At 43.0% G+C, this 21,241-nt stretch overlaps 1 protein-coding gene across 2 annotated transcripts in view; it reads left to right on the forward strand.

The window, feature by feature from the left end:
- Window positions 1-816: 816 nt before the first annotated feature.
- Window positions 817-21,241, forward strand: part of NBPF1 (NBPF member 1) — a 50,809-nt gene continuing 30,384 nt past the window's right edge. For both annotated transcript variants that reach the window (XM_050790206.1, XM_050790209.1), the window contains exons 1-3: window positions 817-1,070; window positions 5,600-5,870; window positions 20,666-20,872. The gene's annotated coding sequence lies outside the window, so the exon portion shown is untranslated. The remainder of the gene's footprint in view (window positions 1,071-5,599; window positions 5,871-20,665; window positions 20,873-21,241) is intronic.

The following is a 21,241-nucleotide window of genomic DNA, read 5'->3' on the forward strand; positions in this document are numbered from 1 at the left end:
ATTCAAGGAAAATTTGGAAAGTAAAAACCAGTAGGACTTGCTGATGGATGGAATATAGGAGGGGAGAGGTAGATGATCAGGGATGTATCTTTGTTTGCTTATACACGATAGATTCAGTTGCAATGAAATTGTTAATTGAAATTGATTTTAAATAATGGCATGACCTAAAGTTATGCAAACATTTTTCTTAGATAAAATATCAAGTTTTCAAAGTTTTTAGCTGGGTGGACGGCATGGCTTTACTTCCTATTTCTTGGTATTTCCTAACCTTGTTGAAAAAAAAGGTTTTCTTTTTCTCAAAGGTTTATTTCAGTGGGAGCCCATCTGCAAAATCTGTTATAAATTTAAATTAGAAAATAACTACAAGTGCCATTGACACGTTGGATTTTTTTTCTGCGAGTGACCTAAGGCCACCTGTCGGGGGAGCTGGGGGCTGCCTTCTGAAGCCTGCGCGTCTCCACCGCGTGCCCGGGCCTGGAAGTCAGACTCCGGGGCGGTGCGGCAGCGCCAGGCCTGCAGTGCTAAGCGCGGGGTCGCTCGGGGCCCCGAGGGGGTGTGTCTCCTGCCTCTTTAACCTGGCAGGGGCGGTTCAAGTGGCCGGGAAAATCAGCGATTTGCAGAGTGGAGGGCTGGTGTTTTGAAAGAGAGGCGGAGGGGAGAGAGGGATTTCCCCATCCCCGCTGCACTGGGTCCATCCCCTCGGTTACTCCTTTTCTCCGCCCGCGAGGCCCCTAACCTGCTGGAACCGTTATGCAGTAGAGGCGGCCCGGTCCCTTTAAGACCCCGCCGCGCCTGCGCCTTGGGTTCTCCTGACTCCGCCGAGCCTGATCCTGAGGAGCCAGTCGCGGGCTGGCGCGGGCGCGGGGCTGGCTGGCGGTTGAGACCGCGGCGGTACTGGGAGTGGTTGGTGAGGGTCGCGAGGCTGCCTGAGCTTCTGAGTGAGCATGGCGCTTTTGGAACGCGGGACTGGCGACCTGCTGCGCCAGGAGCTGGGCCGAGGCGCGGCGGCGCGGCTGCCGGCTGCCCTCTGGATGGGAAGTTACCGCGAAGTCCAACCCAGCCTTTCCGAGGTGAGGACGCCCCGGCTGGGCGGGCGGTGAATCCGGGACTCGCGGGCGCACAGCTGGATTGAGGCGCGGCCGTGGCAAGTTTTGTAGCGCGAGGGGTGGTGGGTGTGGGGGGTGCACGGCCGGGGCCTGAGTTCCCTGAGCTCGATTCTTCCCCTGCTGCTGCCGCCCGCAGCCCACCTCTGGTGCGCGCTGGGGAAGAAAGTCGCTGGCGGGTGTTCTGTGGCATCGCAGGCACTGGAGGGACGGAGCAGCTTCCCGGGCACGTCCTCCTATATCCTGTAGAGGACACTGACCCCGGACCCCACCTTCGAGTCCAGAAATCGGTTCCCTCTGCTTGCAAAGTTGGAGTCTTTATTGGCCTCCGGGATTCTGCTCCTGGCGGTGTCTCCAGGCTGGCGATGGGCAAGCCAGGTGTGCCAGGTCCAGGATGCACATGAGGAGCGTTTGTGGCCATCACCGAATCACCTCATGATTCATGACTAGCGGGGCAAGCCTCAAATTAACCGCAGGATTTCCGGTAGGATGGACTGTGGGGTTGGTGTTTGCACTGCAAAGAGTTGCTGTGATTTCCCTGTGTCTGTCTGTCTGTCTGTCTTTCTGGCTTCTTAGATCATCTCATTTGGCTTCCTTTCACTGAAGAGTTAACCAGGACGTTTGACATGGTTTCCTCGCTTTCCTCCTGTCTTTTGCTGCTAGAGCTGCTTTGGAAAAGAAGTCTTTTCTCAAGTGGTATCTTTTCTTTGGGTTACAGTGTTCATCCTTTCTTTGCCGAAAGAATGAATCCCAGTGCTTCACGAAGTTAAAGAAAGATCTGCTGGTAGTGTTTAATGTTTGTTCGGAGCTGATGTGCGTTAGTAGCTTTCTGTTTTTAAATTTTATTAGTAAAATTTCACCAGTGAAGCAGAAGCTATTTTTTTCTATTCTGAAATGCTAGCTTTAAGATTTCTGAGAACTTTGTGTCAAAGAAATCTTTGAAAAGGTACTGAAGTATACAGAAGAAGTTGACTATTTTAAAAGTGCAGGTGGTCCGGGCGCAGTAGAGCACACCGTAATCCCAGCACTTTGGGACGCCAGGGTGGGTAGATCACTTGAGTCCAGGATTTCCAGACCAGCCTGGGCAATGTGGCAAAACCCTGTCTCTACTAAAAATACCAAAGTTAGCCGTGTGTGGTGGTGTGTGCCTGTAGTCCCAGCTACCCGGTAGGCTGAGGTGGGAGGATCACCAGAGCCCGGGAGGCTGAGATTGCAGTGAGCCATGATCATGGCATTGCACTCCCACCTGGATGGCAGAGTGAGACCCTGTCTCAAAAAAAAAAAAAAAAAAAAAAAGTAATTTTTACCGTGACACCACAGTTCAAGAAATAGAACAGTACTAGACTGGGGTATATTTGTAGGAGTGGCATTGTTGGTTTTAGAGGTATATGAATGATAAAACTTTAGTATTACATATTGTTGAACATTTTCCCAAAGTGGTTGTACCATTTGGCAGGGATATTCTGGTTACCCCATGTCCTTGCTGATGCCTGTCAGTTAAAAATTATTTTGCCATTCTAGTAGGGGTGCAGTAATGTATCAGTGTGGTTTAATTGAGATTATCTTTTATTGCCATTTTTATGCCCTCTTTTGTGAAGTGCCTATTAAATCTTTTTATCCACTTTTCATTGACTTGCTTGTTTTTCTGTTGATTTGTAATACTTTATTCTGGATATGCATCCTTTCTAGGATATATATGTATTGCATTTCCCTTTTTTCAATCTGTAACTTGCCTTTTTACTCTTTTAATGGTGTTTTTTCATGAATGGAGATTCTCTAACTTTTTTTTTTTCTTTTTGAGACAGGGTCTCACTCTGTTGCCCAGGCTGGAGTGCAGTGGCACAATCTCAGCTTACCACTACATTGACCTCCCAAGGCTTAGGTGATGCTTCTGCCTCAGCCCAGAAGTAGCTGGGACCTCCAGGGGAGCATCACCACACTCAGCTCTTTTCTGTATTTTTAGTAGAGATGGAGTTTTGCCACGTCGCATAGGCTGGTCTGGAATTCCTAGGCTCACGTGATACACCTGCCTCGGCCTCCCAAAGTGTTGGGATTACTGGCATGAGCCACTGCACCCGGCCTGAGATTCTTAATTTTAATGAAATTATACTTTATCAATCTTTTCCTTGATGGTTACTACTTTTTGTGTCCTGTTTAAGAAATCAACGCCTAACCTAAGAGTATGAACACATTTTTGTGTGTTAACCTTATAACAATTTTATTTTAGTTTTTGCTTTTTTTTTCTTTTCAGACAGAGCCTCACTCTATTGCCCAGGCTAGAGTGTGGTGGCAGCATCTCAGCTCACTGCAACCTCCACCTCCTGGCTCAAGCGATCCTCCCACCTCAGCCTCCTGAGTAGCTGCGACTGTAGGCGTGCGCCACCATGCCTGGCTAATTTTCGTATTTTTTGTAGAGATGGGGATTCAACATGTTTCCCAGGTTGGTCTCGAACTCTTGGGCTCAAGTAATCTGCCTGCTTCAGCCTCCCAGAGTGCTGGGGTTACAGGTGTGAGCCACCCCACTTGGCTATGATCACTGTTTACTACATGGATGTGTCTGCTTGATCCAGCACCATTTATTGAAAAGACCATCCTTTTCCTTCTGCACCGTGTGGCACTTTTTTTCATAAATCGAATGACTGTATTGTCATCTGATTTCTGAAATTAGTGTGGGTCTGTTTGTGTTTCTGGACCAACCTGGGTAACATAGTGAGATCCCATCTCTACAAAAAATAAAAATAATAAATAAATGAATGAAATTAAAAAAATAAGTGCGTAGAGCAGATGGAGTCATAAGTGATAATTTATAAATGATTGTCAATTTCTTGGCTACATACAGGTGCTGGTCATTCAGATGTGTTGGACGTTCAGGCAAAATGTATTAAGTGAATTATATGGTGTTCATAATGATTGCAAGGTGTTCATTGTGACTTGAATGAGATGTTATTTGAGCCTCACAGAGCTACAGTTTTCACTCTTTTATTTATTTATTTGCCTTTTTAAATGTTTACAATCTTCCTGTCAAGGCAGTAACTCTTTCATACTGAATTGTTCTTAGGTGTACTTAGTTCCCAGGAAAGCTTTCTGGATCGCACTGAAATAAGTGTTCAGCCATTGAAAGGACTCATGTGATGTGATGTAAACAGTAGTATTCTACATAATAGTTTGAGGACTACATCGAATAATTTTTTTTTTCTTGAGACAGTGTCTCGCTCTGTCACCTGGGCTGGAGTGCAGTGGTATGATCATGGCTCTCTACAGCCTTGACCTCTCAGGCTGAAGCAGTCCTCCTACCTCAGCCTCCTTAGTAGCTGAGTCTATAGGAATGCACCACTCTACCTGGCTAATTTTCTATTTCTTTGTAGACAGGGTTTTCCTATAGCGCCCAGACTGGTTTCAAACTCCTGGGCTCAAATGATCCTCCCACCTTGGCCTCCCAAAGTGTTGGGATTACAGGCATCAGCCATCAAACCTGGCCATTTTGGTTTTAATAATTTTTACATTTTTGTAATTTAAAAGATTTACTAAAATCTCTTACAGCTATATTTATGAATATAATATTCATTGTTGTTATGATTATTTTGTTTGTCTTTAATCTTATTTTCAATATTAGCTCCTGGAAATTAGGGATTTTGTCTCTTTTATTCACCACAATATTCTCAGTACTTGACGTTGCCTGGCATGAAACAGATAATGAATAAATATTTGTTAAATGAGTGAATGAATGAACATACTAATACCATATTCAGCAATCTCCAAGTATCACAGTTTTCACCATCTAACAAATAAAATAGCTTGTATAGAACAGAGTCACAGTCAACCTGCCATAAAAGGAAACGTCAATAAAAAATAAAGCTTTGTGTGGGTAGCTGCTAAGATTTTGGGGCTTTTGTTACTGTAGCATAACCTAGCGAAAGCTCAGTGAGACAGCATATAGAATATATGTGTACAGATAGACCAGATAGAGCAGTAGATGAGATTCCAAAGATAGTTCAGTAAGCATTAACTAACTACACCCACACTCTCTTAATTCCCTAACAGTAATAATCGAATTCTCGTTCACTAAGATGTGCCTGAAATATTACTTACTTTGTGAAAACTTCCCTGGCTACCCAAGTATTTGGTCAGGACTCTTTATTTTTTTTCCCCCCAGGCTGGAGTGCAGTGGTGCCATCATAGCTCACTAACCTCTAACTGAAGTCTCAAGGAATCTTCCTGTCTCAGCCTCCCGAGTAGCTGAGACTACAAGTGTGCACTACCATGCTCGGCTAATTTTTCAGTTTTTATTTTCAGAGATGGGGTCTTACTGTATTGCCCAGTCTGGTCAGGACTGTTGATTACATATGACAGAAACCCAACCAACTCTAGTTCCCCACCACCTTTCAAGCCGCTGTTCCCTGGGTCTTCCCAGTCTCCATAAATGGCAGCTCCATCCTTCAAGTTGCTGAAGCCCCAAATCTCAATGTTAACCTTAATTTCTCTCTTTTATCTCACAGGCAATCTGAAGGCAAATCCTGTTTCGACCCAGGCGAAGGTTCCTGGTGATCCAGGGTCTCACCAGCCGATTGTCCCTTCCTGTCCTCCTGAGGGTGTCTGGAGCTTCAGTGTTGTGTGCTCTTGGCCTCCACGCTGGGGTGCCACCGACTCCCACTGTCCAGGGCTTCCGGTGGACTCTGCGAGGCACTGATGCAGAAACTTCCCCATTCGGTGCACCAAGAGCAGCCTCACACGGTGTGGGCCGACATGAAGAGCTGCCGGATCCAACAGGTGAAAATCCCGAGGCATTGCCGGCTCGATGGGGTCAGAGAGTCCTCTTTCTATTGTGACTCAGATGTGAAGGGAAGATGCCAAGGTCCCTAAACATCGCAGGGCCTTGCCTGGCATGAAACAGATATGAAATAAGTATTTGTTAAATGAATGAACAAATATTCCCAGCGTGTGCTGCCCACGACCTGCAGTGCCGTGGTCAGGTGGAAGTGATTTTACTTCAGGAGAGGACGGTGTTCTCTCCAGGACTTTTCCTCAGTAGCTAGATCTGCATCCCTCTCCTCACTCTTCCCCTCTCACCCCCCATTGTCTGCCCCCTTTTCTCTCTGTTTCCACCCTGCTGTCCCCTTTCACCTGCTTTCTCTTCTTCAGCTTTCGTGGCTCATCTCCTCCCTGTCCCCCTGCATCCCCCAGGCTCAGGCCCCTACTCTCTCCTGGATGGGGAGATGTGTCTGGTTTTAGGCGGTGCCCTCTAGATGTGTCCAGGATGGGGAAACATGGCTCAGGTGACAGTATAATGGGTTAAAAGAGTGGCCACTTTTGAAGGCCTGTCCCATCTCCCATTCCAGAATCCTGTAGGACTTAGAATTTATGGGCCACAGTGGAATTCTTGGTTCCCCAGGACCTTGTGGTGGATGCCTTCTTTCCCTGTGCTTTCATGGGGTGACTGTTAGGTAGCAGGTCCTGCTCTGGGCTAGAGGCCCCATAAAATAAATCTCAGGCCACTACCCCATGGAACCCAGCACTGCAGGCATTGGGAGGGGGAGAAAGAAAGGGGCATGATTTGTTTGTGTCCTTCTCACGTGGCCGCCCACCAGGTCCTGGGGGAGTGGGAGCAAGTGCAAGGAGATAAGTCCAGTGAGAAAGGTAAATGGATGACATCAGACCCAGGGGCTGAGGCCACTAACTGCAGCCAGGTAACTTCTGGAGTGGATAAGGATCAGTAGGGACGGTCGTGGCCTGGTGTTCTGGGGTCCACTATCTCCTCTCATTCTTGTGGGCAGAACTTATCCAAAGATAAGACTCAGTGCCTCTGGCAATAGTGGGCGAGAGAATGTGTTTCAGAGGAGGAGGAAGGGGTTGTACCCCATGGACAGTATATGGTTTTACAGTAGTGCATCTTTCTCTAGTAACTAGTTAGCATGTTCCTGTTAATGGAAAATATTGGTGGTGTGAGTTCCCCAGTGTTCTCATCTTCATGTAAATTTCTTCCCTCCCTCCCTCCCTCCCTCCCTCCCTCCCTCCCTTCCCTTCCTTCCTTCCCTGCTTCCCTCCAACTCTCTTTCTCTCTCTTTATTCTTTCCCTCCCACCCTCCTTCCCTTCGTCCTTTCCTTCCTCCTTCCCTCCCTCCCTTCTTTCCTTTCTTTCTTTCTGCTTTTCTTTTTCTTTCTTTCTCATGCTCTCTCTTTTTCTTTCCTTTTCATTCTCTCTGCTTTTTTGAGTAGATCACACTGTATTGAAACCTACATTATTTACCAGAATCTCTGGAGCTGCTTCCTGTCTTGCAGGCAGGGAGCTCGTCCAGTAGCCCTTAGCTCCTCCCAGCCCCTCCTTTGATTTGTGGGTTCCACTGGGGCAGCTGCTGAGTCTCAGTGGTTTCTAGTCTTCACCAAGGTCTGCCCACCCAGATGGTTTGTACGTGTCTTTACCACAAACCTGCACTATCTAGATTGCTGAGGCTGCTTCTCCCTAACTGATCTGCTGTTTTCCGGGGCACCCCAGGATTCGAGGTAAATAGCACAGGCCTGGAAATCTCCAACTGCTCTGACTCCAGGTTGGTGCACTTCAATGCCAAGTACTAACCACACAATAACAGGATGCCACCAAAACCTTGATATGCGACTGCTGCATCCTATTTTAAAAAAAAAATTAATAGACATTATTTTTTAGAATGGTTATAGGTTTACAGAAAAATCGAGTGGATAGTACAGAGAGTTCCCCTAGGCTCCCATGTCCTCCAGCACACAATTTCCCCTATAAGTATGTTGTATTAGTGTGGTTCATTCGTTACAATTGATGAACCGCTATTGATACATCATTATCAACTGAAGTCCATAGTTTACATTAGAGTTCATCTGAGTTTCACAGATTATGTGTTTTGGCAATTACATAGTGTCCTAAATCCCCAATACAGCATCATGCAAAATAATTTCACTGCTGAAAATTCCCTGTGCTTCACCATTTCATGCGTCTACCTCTCCACTCCTGACAACCACTCATCATTTTACTACTTCTCTCTTTTTGACTTTCCAAGAATGTCCTAGAGTTGGAATCGTACAGTATGTAGGTTTCCAGACTAACTTCTTTCTAGCATTATGTATTTTAAGTTCCTGCGTGTCTTTTTATGACTTGATAGCTTGCTTTTTAGAATCACTGAATCAGATTTCGTTGTGGGGCTACAACACAGTTTGCTTATCCATTCACTTGGTGAAAGACGTCTTGCGTACTTCCAACTTTTGGCAATTATGAATAAAATTGCTGTAACTACTTATGTGCAGGATTCTGAGTGAACTTAAGTTTTCCAGAGTGACTGTACCCTTTTCATTTCTACTGGCTATGGAGAGTTCTGGTTGCTTTTCATCTTTGACAGCATTGGTGTGTTCACCTTTTTGAATTTTAGCCATTCTAGTAGGTTTACAGTGATATCTCATTTTTGTTTTAATGTGCAATTCCCTAATCCCAAATGATTTTGAGCATCTTTTTCATATGCTTATTTGCCATCTGTGTATCTTATTAATGAGGTGTTCAGATCTTTCACCAATTTTTTCTTTTTTTTTTTGGCTTTGTGTTGTTTAGTTCTCAGAATTCTTCATATATTTTGGAGAGAAGTTTCCTACCAGATTATTTTGTAAATATTTTCTGCCAGTCTGTGACTTGCTTTTTCCATTCTCTTAACAGTGTCTTTCACAGAGCAGAAGTTTTTAATTTTAATGAGATTCAACTTAATTTTTTTTCATTAGTATATTGTGCTTTTGGTTTTGTATCTAAGAAGCCATCATTGAACCCAAGATCCGTGAGATTTTCTCGAATGTTATCTCCTAGGATTCTTAGGGTTTTGCACCTTGTAGCCTTTTGCTAGCTGTGAGGACAAGTGATGGCTCCCTAGCTCTTTCTGCGTTGGAATAGAAACCCAAAAGTTTGTTTAAAGAATTGCTTGTTATAAAAGTCACCCGTTGTCAACACACGACTCAGTGATTTCAGCTGATTTATGGAATTGTGCAGCCATCAGCAGAGTTTCTACTTCAGCACATTTTGTCGCTTCCCCAAATTCCCTTGAACCTCTTTGTAGTCATTTCCTAATCCCTGGTCCCCATGACTGGGTTGGAAGAGAATGAATATTTGGAAAGCAGACTTCATTGTATTTACATTTTCATGTGTTTGGGACTTTATATAGTGGACTATTGTGTTCATTTTGTGACAAGTAGAGAAGAGATTGCATTCTAGGGATGGTTTTTTTGGGAAACATAACAGTAGTCCTGTTTATGGCTCTCCTTGAATTGGTTCATCTGTGTTGGTGACCGGTATTTGCTACCAGACCTTGTCTGGTGAGCACAAGGAAAGGAATTTTAAAAAATCTGCCATTAAAATCGAGATGATACATTTTCATGTAATAATATGTGGAGTTAAGTAATGAACTATCTTTATTTGTTATTTATTTATTTATTTCCTTTTTGAGATGGAGTTTTTCTCTATTCCATGGACTGGAATGCAATGGTGCGATCTCAGCTCACTGCAACCTCCACCTCCTGGGTTCAAGTGATTCTCCTGCCTCAGCCTCCTGAGTAGCTGGGATTAAAGGTGCCTGCCACCACGCTTGGCTAATGTTTGTATTTTTAGTAGAGACAAGGTTCCTCCGTGTTGGCCAGGTTGGCTTCTAACTCTTGACTTCAAGTGATCCACCTGCCTTGGCCTCCCAAAGTGCTAGGATTACAGACATGAGCCACGGCCCGACCTGAACCATTTTTATGCTTTCAGAAATGTGATTGATAACGGTAAAGCCACGCTCCCCATGTGCCTGAAATACCCCTCATTGTCTTCTTCAGGTGGCAAGGGCTCTGGGACAGCCACATAAGAGTGAGGGCAATAGTTTTGCAATAGTTCTTTCATTCATTGATTGGTTGATTGATTTTCTCTCATAGAGGGGTTAGCATCCATGTGTCTGAAATTGAAATTCAAGAGGAGAGACAGACACCTGTACTAGTTTTCTCTTGCTGCCAATTATCACATTACTGTAAACCAGTGGTTTGAAACCACAGAAGTCTGGAATGAAGTGTCTGGGTTCTCTGCTCAGAGTCATGTGAGGTGAAAATCCAGGAATGGGCTGGCTGTGTTTTCTTCTAGAGCTTAAGCGATTTCTCCCAGTTCACTACAGATATTGAAAGAGTTCCTATGCTTGTTTGTGGGGGACTGAGGGCCCTTCATCTTTGCTGACTGTCAGCCAGGAGACACTCTGACTTCAGAGGTCCCCTGCTTTCCTCCTTATCTGTCTTTTCCTTTATCAACCAATAGCAGCTCATGGAGTCCTTCTCAAGCTCCTATCTTCTCTAACTTCAGCTTCTCCAACCAGCCCCAGAAAGTTGTCATGTATGGAGTGATGTGATTAGATCCAGTTCATGCAGGTAACCTCACCAGCTTAAAGTCATATAACTGGCATATAACAACATAATCACAGGAATGGTGTCTCATCACCTTAATGGGCTTTAGAGACAAGGGTGTGGCATGTTTGGGGACCATTTCAGAAATTCCATCTACCGCAGTATTCACATTCCCCCAACTGCGAAATGCATTCACCCTCTCCCCTAAGGTTTCCGAATTTCATGTCATTAAAGCATTAGTTCAACATGAAAAATGTCATGTAGAACACATCAGATGAAAAGTTTAAAATCCCATTTAAAACATCCACACCAGGTGTGGATGAGGCTTCTGAGGGTGTCCGTTAAGTACAGATCCTTGATATAATTCCCTTTCCTCCGTTGACCTGTGAAACGGAACGAACAGCTTATCTGCCCCTAATGTGAAATGACGGGACAGACATGGAATAACAACTACAGTGATTCTAGTTCCAAATGAGGGAACAAGGAAGGGATAAAGAAGTCACTGACCCACAATAGTTTGGAAATGGAGCTGGGCAAAATCCAGCAGGAGTTTTTTAATTAGGATCCACAGCCTGGGACCGACCCGCTGTCCTGTGAGTCTTTGCCTCTGGGCTCTCTGCTCTGCATTTCTTGAGACCATGATTGTTCATCTCTTTTCTCAAGAGATTGTTCATACTCTTTTGTGTATGGCTCCTATTGCACTCAAAATGTTTTTGAGATTCATCCATGTTGTTTTGTGTGTCAACAGTTTGTTCCTTTAGGCTTTCCATGGAATGAATGTATCACCGTTTATTAATCCATTCTTGTATTGACAGATGCTTGAATGTTTCCAGTTTTTCCTCTTATGAATAAAAGTGCTATGAACATTCTTGTATAAATCATTTTCTGGACATATGTTTTAATTTCTCTTGGGTAAATGCTTAGGAATTACTGAGTCATAGAGTAGGTAGTTGTTTATTTCTGTAAGAAGATGCCAGACATTTTTCCCCAAAGTGTTTATACTATTGTACATTCCAAGCCCTTAATGTATGAAGGTGAGAAAGCTTTTGCTACTTGCAAAGAGGCCTGTCTATATACATGTAATTTATTTTTTATTTTTTATTTTTTGAGACGGAGTCTCGCTGTGTCACCCAGGCTGGGGGGCAGTGGCGCGATCTCAGCTCACTGCAAGCTCCGCCTCCCGGGTTTACGCCATTCTCCTGCCTCAGCCTCCGAGTAGCTGGGACCACAGGCGCCCGCCACCACGCCCGGCTAGTTTTTTGTATTTTTAGTAGAGACGGGGTTTCACCATGTTAGCCAGGATGGTCTCGATCTCCTGACCTCGTGATCCACCTGCCTCGGCCTCCCAAAGTGCTGGGATTACAGGCTTGAGCCACCGCGCCCGGCCACATGTAATTTTTTCTAACTGGAGACACGCTGATGACTTCAGGGACATGAGCATGGGATACAGGACACCTGTCATCACCACCAGCATGAAGTTGGGATTCAGGAAGGAGGTTAATCATATAAGGAATCCTGGGACCAGCATGAGCTTCTGTCAGGGCACAAAGGGCACTGAAGTGAACAGGGCATAGGGGGCCCTGGTGTCATAGTAAGAAAGTGTCTCATTGGTAAAATCTTTACCCTTGGGGAGGTAAATAAATTCTTTGTTCCTTCTTGGTAGCCCTTGAAGATAAGGATGGCCAAACAAAATAATATCGTATCTGCAGAAACTCAGATCTTGGTAAGATTTACTAGTAGGGAATCCAATGTTAATGCCAAGAAGCAGCGGCCAGTTGGAATCCAATGTGAGCCTGTGGATCAAGGTGCGTACTCAAACACAGAGAGCTTTTTGAAAGATGCTACCAGTAGTTTTTCCAGGGCAGAGATGGGTCCTCTATCTTTCTCTCTAACCTAGCCCATATGTTTAGCTGAGAAGGTTTCTTCATATCACTTTAAATGATGATGTCCATTGTTCAACAATTTTCTAAACATTCTTTAAATAGGAATTTTATGGGCATTCTTTATTGCATTAGACTTAAATTTAATGCATCTTAAGGTTTTATTGTAAAGTGTTGCCTTATTTCCTTTTTAAGATGATACAATTTATAACATGCGAGTTTGCTGTCTGTCCCCTCCCTTTATGTTCGTATAAAATGAACAGACATGTGGCCATGAAACAGATGGTCATAGAATTGGTTCAGTGGTTGTGAGTGTAGCAACCCAAGATTGTCTTATCTGAAATCCCACCAGGAATGCCTGGACACAGTAGAGAAAGTTTGTTCAACTGGATGCCTTAGGATACATGCTTCCAAAAACAAAGTAGCCAAAAAGAAACCAGAATAACGGAATATCAGAGCCAGAGGAAGATTTGGTGGTAGTTCAGTACGTCCTCCTTTTCAAGCTACAGGGGACATAGTGGAACAGAAGCAGGGATGGGCCTGCCTGCTGTGTCCAAAATTCATTGGAGATTGTTGCGGTGAAGAATTTAATTGATGATGAAGGAGAAATAAACCCCCGTCAGCTTCAATTCAGGGAGGTTTATTGAAAAGGTGAAGAAGCGTCTTGCAAAGCACAGCATGGCTGAGGCTTGTGGGCTGTGTCTGGGAAAATGAGCAGCCGACAGTGGCTGATGCTGCCCCTGACTCTGGGGCTGTGTGGTCTCTCGTTCCCTGAGAGCATCTCTTCTATTCTCTTGTGTCTTCCCTCAGCCTGGCAGTCTCTGTGTACTCCTCAACACATAATTGAGCAAGGCTGTGCCAGCCCCCAATGCCACCTGGCACTTTAGGTCAAATTAGAAAGGCATGACATAAACTGGCCCTTTATAATACAGCTGTTGGAACAGCAGTTGAAAATACAGTATCTTGACTCCTGGTTTAGTACTTTATGCTGAACTTTCTTTTCTGAATATGAGCACAGACTTTGGAATGTTAGTGTCACCTAGCATTATTAGCTAGTATTCTCCTTTTGTTTCCCCATATCATCCCCTCCTCCTTCCCACAGATCCACTCTCCACTCATTTCCATCCTGTCTTATGCCACTTGGTGCTTGTCCCTTCTAGAATGCATCCTTGGCTCCCCTGCGTACACACTTCTAGTTAGGTTTAGCAATGGAGGGCACCTGATGGAGCCTGGAAGTGAGAGGAAGGTGAGGTCTGTATTTCTTCCCTCTCCCTCCCTGCTCTGGCACTGAATATCTGGCAATAGCTGCATCTGTCTGTTACTTCAGTGGTCACTCTTCCATAGCCCCAATTCTCAGTGGGTCCCATAGCATTATTTACCTTAGTTCCTTTAGCTCCCATCAAGGAAGATCCAGAAACATTCTCCTCACCAAGGCATTAAGAAATGCACGGGTGAGGGGAACAGTGGCGTGACTGTCAAGTTCCCGTGGTACCTACTGTCTGCAAACTGGAGGTCATGGCGGGAGATGCTGCATGGATTTGCCCTGGCTGCTGTCAGTGAGAAGAACAGGGTTCTGGAAGAGTAGAGGACAGGCCGTGGGACTTGGCCATCTAGAGACAAGGCGGGAGGGATTTCCTTGAGAGATAGGGATATGTGGTGGTTACTGATCATTGTGAGGTGTCTCGGAATGTAATGGATGGGAAATCTAGTAAGAAATGAACTTTTGTAATAATTAGAAAAGCTCTAGTTCTGAGGACAGAGACCTGATGCAGTCACCATAGTGGGAATTTATGACCTGGCATCCAGTTGAGATCCCTGGAGCTTCTTGACTGAGGGGAGATGGATCCCTTGAGGAAGAGTGAAGCCTTCAATGTTGCCACAAGTGTGTGCTGTCAATCTTCCTTCAGGCCTCCCCCTGAAGGACCTGAAGTCATTTATGTGAGTGACTGAGGAAAGGGAGATACTCAGAGCTTCTGTGGCTTGTTAGATTCTGGCTCTGAAGAATGCTAACCTAAGGGCACCTGTGGTGGCCATGAAAATGCACTACTTGCATCTCCAGCAGCAGGAGGCCTAACGAATCAACAGCCCAGGCTGCTACACTCTGAATTGAAGACTTGGTGACATTTCCCCTGCGTCTGTGCTAGCCCATGATGAGGAAAGCCTCATATCAAGTCCTCTCAACAGAACACCCCTGATGACTGATGAGGATGTTGAAGCTGTTTTCCTGTGGCAGCTGTGATTTACTTTCTTCAAAGTCTGTTTTGTTCATACACATTAACTGATTTGTATAAAATAGGAGAATAAATGCCTAGACTCCCATGAGTCCATCTTTTATTGATAAACTCTAGTTCTGAGGACAGAAGCTGATGGAGTCAGTATAGTGGGAATTTATAACTTGGCATCCAGTTCAGAGACTTGGATCTTCTTGACTGAGAGGAGATCGGGTCCCTCTGGGGAACAAAGAAGCCTTCAATGTTGTTTCAAGTGTATCCTGTAAATCTTCCTCTAGGCCTTCCCAGAGGGACCTCCTATATGATTTATGATCTAGTGACCCCAAATTCAGAGTGTTCTCGTCTACTCTGAAGAATGCAATATCTTACTCCTCTGGTTTCAACCTAGTACCAATATTTGTGTGTAGCTATGCAGCTTAATAGACCAAAGCTAATTAGATGAGGAATGGTAGACCCAATTCAACCGTACAGGCATCAACCATATCAGCATACAGGCATCCCTCTCCCACCGTTTCATTTTTGTCCCCACTCCAACGTCTTCTCCATTTTGTTCGTATTAATTTTCTATTGCTGCATGCTAAATTACTGCTAGCTTTTAGAGGCTTAAAATAAGACTGATTTATTTTCTGGCAGTATCCACAGATGAGAAGTTGAGGCCTGGATTAGCTGGGTCTTCTTCTCAGGGCCTCCCAGGCTGAAATTAGGCTGGGTTTCTTTCTGGAGTTTCTGGGGAAAAACTTGCTCTCTAGTTTCCTCAGGTTGTCAGCTGAGTTCAGTTCCTTGTGACTGTAGAACTGAGATCTCTATTTTCTTGCTGACTGTCAGCCAGGGGCCTCTCGCTGCTCCTGGAGGCCTCCCATGTTCCCAATACATGCTTCCTCCAGCCAGAAGAGGAGAACCGCCCTGCATGGAAACCCTCCTGCACTTCACATCTCTCCAGGAAGACCTCAGTCCCTCCAAGGAACTCACCTTCATTAGGTCAAGCTCATAAGATCATCTCTCTATATTAAATTTGACTGATCTGAGATCTCGATTATATCTGCTAACTTGTTTTTGCATTAAATTGTAACACAATCACAGGAGTGATGTCACTGGCCTTTGTCTACAGTCAGGAAGAAGTGATTATATGAGAACAAAGATCACTGGGGGTCATCTTAGGATTTGACCATAATATTATAAAGACACAGTAATTAAAAGAGTATAACAGATTTCTGGTTGTTTCCCCTAGAATAAATCATATCAGACTAATCCTGCCTCCATAAACAACCATAAAATTGTTTTCAGACAGTGGACAACAGGCAGTACAACAGGAAACTAAAGGGGGGGGGGCCCATGATTTCCTAGTTCTTTAGGGAGAATTTTTCAGCAGCTGCATCGTGGGCTGGAGTCCACTCAGAGCAGGACAGCCCCACTGAGGTGAGAAGGCAGAGATCAGAGTTGAAGTCCACTGAAGCAACTGCAGTCTGTGGGGCAGGGCAGCAATGAGGAGACAGCTGTTCAGAGGGGCAGCTGTCGAAGTCCATGAGGGGTTCCATGTGCATACTTATCAAGGACGGTACTGTACCTGCACAAGGAAAAGACAAACAGATTTAACAGAGGGGTGGCTGCTGTCAAATTGAGTTTAGACCAGAGGTAGTTGAGGTGGAGGAGGGTTGGGGAATGGATGATGAAGTTTCTGCCATCCAGGGTGGGAAGAACTCACACACACCTCATTAGCACCTGGGTATCCAACTGAGACACTAGAATGACTGTGCTTTAGGAATAAGTGTCACACTTTACAGTAAGGCCTATTCTAGACCAACCCTAGTAAAGCCTAAAACCAAACCCTGACAAAATCCACAAAGCGGTGGATTGGTGATTGCCAAATTAGAGGGTCTTGGGAAATGCTGTGGGCTTTCCATGCATTCATTTTAATAAAACATAAACCAAGTCCACATAAGTCCAAAGTGATCAGACAGTAATTTTCCTGCCCACTAGAACAAAATTAATTCACACAATCAATGACACAAGCTAGTCAAGTCGACATTTAAGCAAAATACATCTAAGAACAGCTAACAAATAACTCTTCTCAAACTCACATAGAACATTCACCAAGATAAATCACATATGCTGAGGAATCCTTAGTATTTTCTGTCATGTCTCTTTGACTTGTGTATACTGTGCTCAAGCTCTTAAAATTATACACTTTAATTATACACATTAATATACTTGATTATACTTTAATAAATCTCAATTGCATGTAATTTATATTTCGATATATTTGTTAAATTTTATAATTAAAAAAAGTGTCCTGGCTTGATTCAAGAAATCTTTTTTATATTTAAAAAATATAATTTTATATATTATCAGGGCAAAAGAGAAAAACCATGTGATAACCTTATCATACACAGTAAAAGCATTTGGCAAAATTGAAAACTTTTTTCATGATTTTTATAAAAACAAATCCCAGAAAACTCTCAGCATGATAAAAACAGAAGGCAACACTTCTAACCCCATTAAGGATAGATTTGAAAAAAACTCACAGGTAACATTATATTAAATGGCATAAAATTGAATGCTTTTCTATTAAATCAGAGAAAAAAGTAGAATATCTGTTGGTACGCTTTCAATTCAGCATTATACTAGAGATCTAAATGCAATAAGGTAAGAAAAATAAATAAAAGTATTGAAAAGATTGAAAAGAAAGAATTGAAATTGTCTTTATTCACAGATAATGGCTGTGTATGTTAATAATCCTAGAAATCTACAAAAATCTACCAAAAGCAATTAGTGAGTTTGATAATGTTACAGAATATAAGCTCAATATAAGTAGTCTTGTGTATTTCTGTATATTAGCAACGAGCATTTGCAAAAAGAAGTAAAAAACAGTGTCATTTAAAGTAACATCTAAATACATGTTTTCTTATAAATAAATTCAACAGGCTGGGCGCAGTGGCTCACACCTATAATCTTAGCACTTTGGGAGGCTGAGGTGGGCATATCATGAGGTCAAGAGATTGAGACCATCATGCGTAACATGGTGAAACGCAGTCTCTACTAAAAATGCAAACAATTAGCTGGGTGTGGTGGCATGTACCTGTAGTCCCAGCTACTGGGGAGGCTGAGACAGGAGGATCACTTGAACCTGGGAGGCAGAGGTTGCAGTGAGCTGAGATTGCATCACTGCACTCCAGCCTGGGTAACAGAGCAAGATTCTGTCTCAAAAAAAAAAAAAAAAAAAAAAAAAAAAAAAGGAAAGAAAGAGAGAGGGAGGTAAGGAGGGAGGGAGAGAAGAAAGAAAGAAAATCAACAAAATTTATGTTTGGCCAGTACACCAACAACTACAAAAAATTGCTTTAAGAAATTATGAAAGAACTCAATTAGTGGGGAGATAAACCTTGTCATGGATCAGAAGAGTTATGTTTTAAAAGTCAGCTTTTCATCAGTTGATTTCCAGATCCAATGCAATTCTAATAAAAATTCCAAGCAGCATTGTGGTAGAAAATTACAAGTTGATTCTACTATTTATATGGTAATGTCGATGATCAAGAATAATAAAGGAGCAATATTATAATAGAATAATGGTGAATGAATTCACTACCTATTTCCAGAATTACTCTGCAGCTATGAAAATCATGTGTTTTGTTGAAAAAAAATAGAATATATATCAGTGGAAGGGAAGAGAGAATCCAGAAATAGATACTCACATATATGTCTAATTAATGATTCTTAGGACATATGTATGTATACAAACCCCCCCACACACACACACATATGTGACCTAGGGAAATTTTCCCATCTTTCTGAGTTTGTTTTCTCATCGGGAACAGGATAATACCTAAGTAACAGGCTAGTTCATAGATTTAAATATGATCCCGTGGCAGAGGACATGAACCATAATTAATTGTTAAGAATATATTTACACTGAACTCCCCTTTTTATCCATGTGAAAGTTGTAGACAAACAACAATTGACAAAGAATAGACAGAATGTTCTAAGCAAAATATTATTTATTCCTTTGTTTCTGGAAAGAAGTCACACATACAGTAAAAATAATTGGAGAAGACCTAGTTCATATTGAACAATCTTCTCCAAACCCTGAAACAGGTCTACTTTCTAACACCAGAGATGTCTTGACTGAGTCCAACCCCTGCAATCTCCTCTGTCTGGAATAGACAGAGGAAGTTTGCTCCAGCCTTAGAACAGCATGGGCTGGCAAGCATTCTCAGAGAGGCTCTCAGCTTCAACTCTAAAGGGCCTGAGGAATATGTGCAACTGGGTTGGGTTAAGGCCAAGCTGAACCACACGACCAGGGCTCTCACCAGCACCAAAGTCAGTGGAAGGATATCAGTCCCCAGAGCTCTGTTACAGGCCATGGATGCTCCATGGAGGGGTGGTGAGCATATGGATTACAATCAGGAGAAACATCGGTAATGGACAGGAGGCATAAATAAACCATGTCCACCCTCCTCTACAACCCAGGAAAGTTCTCCTTTAAAAAACGATGTCTTGAAGAAAACAAGTACAAATCTTTGTGACTTTGGATTAGACATTTTTTAAGTAGGCACAAACAATCCAAAAATAGATGGAGAAATGGACTTCATTAAAATAATAACTTATATGCTTCAAAGGACACTGTCAAGGAAGTGAAAAGATAATCCACATAATGGGAGAACTATTTCCAAATTATATATTTGACACAGGTCTAATACCTAGAGTGTATAAGGAATTCATATAACTGAGCAAAAAACGACAAACGACCCAATTTAACAATGGGAAAAAAAGCTGTGAGTAGAGGTTTCTCTAAGGAAACACACAAATGGCCAAGAAGCACATGCTAAGATGTTCAATGTTTTTCATCATTAGGAAAATGTAAATTTAAACCAAAATGAGATACCAGTTCACACCCACTACTATGACTTAAGAAAAAAATAAAGACAATACATGTTTGGAAAGTTATGGAGAATATGGAATTCTCATATGTTACTGTTGGGAATGTAAAATGGCATAGCTACTGAATTTGGTGAACAGTGTGTGAGTTCCTCGGAAATTTAACAACAACAAAAAAAGTAAAGCATAAAGTGACATATGATGCAGCAATTGCACTTGTAGGCTTATAACCAAGAAAATGAAAAACAGGTGTTCACTCAAAAACTTGTACAAAGCTGTTCATAGCAGCATTATTCTTAATAGTTAAAAAGTGGAAACATCTTAAACCACCATCAGTTGATGAATAAACAAAATGTGGTGTAACATATAGTGGCATATTATTGGGCCATAAAAGTTCATGTAACGAAGGATGAAACTTGAGAACAATATGCTAAGAAACAGATGGAAAATGTCACAGTTTGTTATTCCCTATAGAGGAAGTGCCCAGAACAAGTACATCTATATCTAGAGAAAATAGATTAGTGGTTGTCAGAGACAGCAAGAATGGGGGAATTGAAGAGTGACTGCCCATAGGTACAGGCATGCTTTTTGGCATTATGAAAATATTCTGGAATGAGGTAGTAGAGATGGTTGTGAAACTTTTGGAATATGGTAAAAGACTGAAATGTGTGGTTAAAATGGTGAATTTTGTGATATATGAATTATACTCTAGAAATAATAACAGTAATAAAGCAAGGTGTCTTTCCACATCTCCATGTCCTGTATTTTCATTTAAAAAAAAAAAAAAAAGGGAAAAAAAAGGAAAAAGCATTTCAGGCCAGGCTCAGTGGCTCACTCCTGTAATCTTTGGAGGCCTAGGTGGGAGGATCGCTTGAGGCCAGAAGGTCAAAACCAGCCTGAGCAACATAGCAAGACCTTGTCTCTATGAAAAATAAAAAATTAGCCAGAAATGGTGATGTGCGCCTAGAGTTCCAACTACTTGTAAAGCTGAGGTAGGAGGATCGCTTGAGCCCAGTATTTCGAGGTTGCAGTGATCTATAATCACCGGTGCACTCCAGCCTGGGTGATAGAACAAGACCCTGTCTCAAAAAGGAAAGAAAAAAAAAAAAAAAAGCATCTCACTTTAATAGTAAGTGACCAGAATGTGATGCTGGCAGCATGTTGTGAGGAAATGTATTAGATGAAAGAAGTTAAATTCCAGAAGTTTTCCTCTTTTCAGAAATGAGATATGGGGGACAGAAACACGCACTTGGAAGGAACTGACCCGGCTGAATTGGAAAATGTGAGAAGGGAGTGGGGAAGAGGCTGCTCCACCTGAGATCTGGCTCCAGGACTTACAGCAAGGAGAACTTGGACAAGTTACAGACTCTCTGTGCCTCAGTTTCTTCATCAGCAAAACAGAAAGAATCATCCCATCAACTGTAAGGTCAGTGCTATCAGTGGGTCCCCAAATTCAGTGCACATCCGAGTCATGTTAACAAACACATTCCAGGCCCCACCTGAGCCCTCTGAATCAGAATCCCTGCAAGGAGGACACTGAACTTGTATTTGCACTGACTTTCCCAGCTGTTTCTTACTTTGATGAAGTTGGGGGTAGGACCCATTGAGCTGCATCACATCATTCCGAAGCCAATACACAACAGCAGAACAAGAATATTTTCAATGCAGTCTCTAAAGCAGAGGAGAAACTATTGAGGGAACCTAGAAGTAAAGGAGAAGGAGATCTGGTTTGCTGGGCTCCATTTAAACTTTATTTTGAGTACAACAGAGCCACAAGCCCTTCGGGACACATGCC

Source organism: Macaca thibetana, chromosome 1, assembly GCF_024542745.1.
Source record: "Macaca thibetana thibetana isolate TM-01 chromosome 1, ASM2454274v1, whole genome shotgun sequence".
In the NCBI taxonomy this organism is placed as follows: domain Eukaryota; kingdom Metazoa; phylum Chordata; class Mammalia; order Primates; family Cercopithecidae; genus Macaca; species Macaca thibetana.